Source organism: Mus pahari, chromosome 2 (assembly GCF_900095145.1).
Source record: "Mus pahari chromosome 2, PAHARI_EIJ_v1.1, whole genome shotgun sequence".
Lineage (NCBI taxonomy): Eukaryota > Metazoa > Chordata > Mammalia > Rodentia > Muridae > Mus > Mus pahari.
The window spans coordinates 29016165-29020711 of record NC_034591.1 but is presented as its reverse complement, the minus strand read 5'-3'; the positions used below and the strand labels follow the sequence as shown (position 1 = coordinate 29020711).

General features: G+C 36.7%; 1 pseudogene; it reads right to left on the bottom strand.

Annotated features, from left to right (window-relative positions):
* Positions 1-393: 393 nt before the first annotated feature.
* The window catches only part of LOC110316215, a 7255-nt pseudogene continuing 3101 nt past the window's right edge, over positions 394-4547 (bottom strand).

Here is a 4547-nt window from a genome sequence, read left to right as displayed (position 1 = left end):
TGTGTTGATTGTTTTATTGTGTGCTAGTTCATCTTTGGCTTTTAGTTTTATTCTGCTTTGGTTTCCTGTTTCACTTCATTGTTGTCAGAAGTAATGCATTATATGACATTGTATTATTCTGGCCCCCTATTTTCTTTCTTGTCTTATGTTCATTGACAGACACATTACTATATTAATGTATAGATAGATATTGTAGTCTCTGTTACATTAAAATAATAGCTTTAACCTTCAATTTCTTTCAGCTTTAATAAACATTCTGGGTGAATGTTTGTATTTATAATTGTGATTCATTCCTATATTAAACCTTTTACTGATTATATAATATTTTCATTTACTGTTTGCAATATATTTTTTTAATTATCAATTCTGCAACTTTATTTGACACTCAACAGGTTAGTTCTTATCCACATTGACTGTCTACAGACTTTTGAATGTGGTAAAAGGCACATAAGTTACCAATATGTAGAGCTTGTTTGGTGAACCCTCATCTTCATTATGTTTTCTGGAAAACATATTTGGATGTGATATGGAACATTCCTTATTCCCTTGGCCCAGAGAGCTTTATTGAGCCTGGTGTCAATGCGCTCATCTGGAGTCCCCATCTCCTTCATGGCAAATTTCCAGATTTCTTTTAGTGCATTTCTTGAAACCCACTCCATGGATGTGTTTGTGAATGTTGATGGCATTTTCTCAGGTCACTACCTTCTTGATGGAAGAATGGCTTCTCGACACCTTTCTTTGTGGGAGCTAGTCTTCCAGGCCCAAGTTTGAAAGGACCATGTTTGTAATTTTGTATTTGAAGTCTACTTCATCTGATATTTCATATGTTCTCTTTTGGTTGCCATTTGCATTGTGATGTCTATAATATTTTTTTCTCTTCATGTCCACAAAGGATTCTTGAAAATCCTTTTTTTCCATATTGCTACTAGGCTCTGAACTACTTTTTATATTTCCCATAGTATATTAGACATAATTATAAAGGTAAATGGTCAATTAACAAGGTTTCATACCTCTAGTGCTAAACCAGAAGTTAAGCAAATTTATCCAAAACCAGGTAATAAGGTGATCATTTTAAAGGAAATACTGAGTTTCTGAACATGAACATAATTACTAATATAGCATTATTTAATGATACTGTTTCTTCAAAAGTTTACATTTTGTGTTGCTTTGTCCATAGAGTTCCTCATGGGAAACTGTTTGCAGCTCTTGGTATGATCAATTCAGAAATATCAGTGCAAATAGAATAAAAAGCACATAACATTCTGACTGTTCTGCTCTCTAATTGTGATTTCAGAAGAATTTATTCAATAAATGTTTGTTAATGTTTGCTGTTTGCCAGGCACATGGGTTCAAAAGAACATAGAGATGAAGGAGTCATGGACTTCTTCCAACTGGGTTCAAGAAAATCAGGGAGGCTAGAAACATAACAGAGGGCTATTGCTAGGAGAGGGAGCATGGTAGCGTGGCAACAGAAAATGGAGATGGAGTTGGGGATCATTCCATGGAGAAGAAGGAGTTAAATAGAGTGGTCCCAATACGTATTAGCAATCCATTGGAGAAGTGACAATCAAGGCAGTAGGGACTCAGAGGCAGAACCAAGGTGTAGTCACTCACCTGGTATCAATTCTTTGTTTAGACTAATCATCAATAAATTATATTACCAAGCCAAATTATATTGCTTTCAGGGAAAGGCAAAGCTCACAGATTCTTTTCATTTTTTCCTTCAAAAAGAAAAACTACTTTATTAACTTCCAAACACTGTAGCTATTAAAATTAAAGATAAAAGAGTTTGAGGGGCTGTCTTTGAACTGTGTCTACATAATATTTAAAATATTCTGCAAATATAACCTCTTTTCTTTACTTCTATATGTAACTAAGAAGGACACATTATATATACTTCCCAGGATATCGAAGATAATCTCTTTATTCAACGTGAATCTGCAATCTTAAAATATAACACATCAGAATAATAAGTCTAGTAAAGTACTCATAATCAGATATCAGTTTGGCTAAACTAGATCCTTGAAGGTCAAAAATCCAATTAATATTACATGCAACAGACCTGATTGCCTTTGCAAAACAGCAAGTATATAATGGGTCCTAGAGAGAAGATAAAAATTAGGAAGTCCATTACTTTGAACTGAATTAACGATAGCAAAAGGTCACACTGAGATTATTTGACTACCCTAAAATATGGCAATATTTGTTTTGTTTTGTTTTGTGTTCTAATGAGCGTAAATCTCCACTTAGTTAGGGCTATCATTGCTGTACAGAAAGACCAGAACCAAAGCAACTCGGGAGGAACGGGTTTTTGGTTATACTTTCATATCACTGTTCATCATCTAAGGAACATAGAACAGGAACTCAAACAGGGCAGAAGCCTGGAGCCTGGAGCTGATGCAGAGGGCATGGAGGGGTGCTGCTTACTGGCTTCATCTTCATGGCTTGCTCAGCTTGTGTTCTTATAGAACCCAGGACCACCTTCAATGGGCTGGGCTCCCCCCCACCCCCATCGATCATGAATTAAGAAAATGCCCTACAGTGATATCTTACTCAGGCATTTTCTCAATTGAGGTTCCCTCCTTTTAGATAACTCAAGCTTGTAAAGCTAGCCAGAACATCCACTATAGGTACAATGATGACTGAGCCATGTTTGTAGCACTAGTTTAATGGCTAGTACAGAAATGAAGAGATGGCTCATCAGGTAAGAGTATAGATGACTCTTGAGGAGGAGGTGGATTTAGCTTCCGGAACTCATGTCTAGCAGCTCACAACTCTCTGTAGCTCCAGCTCCAGGGAGATTCAATACCATTGACCTCTGAGAACTCTCTTCTCTCCCATCCCCCACCCTGTCCACACACACATACCCAATTAAAACTATTTTAAACTAAATGGCAAATGGTTACATTCTTTCTGACCCCAGTCTTTTAGTAAACCCTCCCATCGAAGAGCCATAACCACTGAGCTTCCTTCAACATGCTCAAGATTCTGAGCCTTGGTTGTCTGGTTTTAGAGTGGATAGCTTTTACCCACTGTTTCTGTGCCTCTGTAGGACTGATGTTACTAATTGCTGAAAGCATGGAGTGGGCACATACGTAGTGAAACAACTGGTTGTTTCTCTAAATCTTATTTTAGAATCAAAAGGAGTCTTTGTAAAACTCCTCGTGTGAAGTATATTACTCTTACCACCTGAAAAAAAATCCCCTTGGTGGTCCATGTAAAATATTTTCAATCTTAATTGCATATGTGAAATATAAGACAGAAGAATCATTGATTTAACAGTGCTTTTACAAGCATATACATGTATGTTTATATATTATGTATATATATTACATATACATGACAGTTATGGCATAGTTTGCTATGGCCACTAATGTCCCTTTTATAAAAGACTGAGATTTATTTCTTTTAGAATTCAGTGTCTCTGCACTGGAAAGTGGTATGTCTCCTTGTAGTGCTATTTAATCCAGCACTTCTTTAACCCCTTTAACATTTTATTATTTGATTTAACTTTTCCTGGCTGTCAGAGAACTAACACAGAAACATTTGCGGGGTCTTAGCTCTACTCACTTCCCAGTTGAATTACCTATATTTAAAACTTTTATCTCTGTAGTGTTTTCATTTAAAGATATTCTATATTCTTTATTTATGGTAAATGGCCTCAGCTAAAAGGTCTATTAAAAATCCGTTTTACAAAATTCCTAATACTAATGTCCTGCTGCCAAGGCTCCTCCCACTTTTGTCTAACTACCCAGCCCTACACAGCTTATAGTATAATTCTGGCTATATCTCTGCAAAGCTCCTCCAAAGGTTTCTGTTTAGTTTGTACTAAAATAAATGAAAATTACTTGATTCATGGCTTTTAAAATTCCCTAAGATAGAAACCAGCCTCAAACTCATGGGTTATAGGAATATACCTATTTACTCAAATAAGGTTTTTCTCTCTTTAGTCTTCCTTGAAGCTACAATTTAATCCAGTGTGTGGTCATGACCAACCAAACTGCTTCATCTAGAATCCAAGCATCAACAATTTAATCAATTTTTATCTCACTTCTTCTTCATTCAATCCATCATTCAGGATCCTCACTTTAAGTGTTTCTTAAATATATTCATCCCTCTCCATTTTCATTGTGGCTCCTCGCCACGATTATATATCCAGAATTGCTTCAGTGGTCTTCTGACCGATTTTCCACATTGGGAAAAAAATGGGCTTTTATTTTTATTTTTTTTCATTGAATCATTTTTTTTATTATTTTCTTTATTTACATTTCAAATGCTATCCTGAAAGGTCCCCATACCCTCCCCCTGCTCCTGCTCCCTTACCCACCCCCTCCCACATCTTGGCCCTGGCCTTCCCCTGTACTGGGGCATATAATGTTTGCAAGACCAAGGGGCCTCTCTTCCCAATAATGGCCGATTAGGCCATCTTCTGCTACATATGCAGTTAGTTCATGGGGTACTGGTTAGTTCATATTGTTGTTCCATCTACAGGGTTGCAGCCCCCTTCAGCTCCTTGGGTACTTTCTCTAGCTCCTCCATTGGGGACC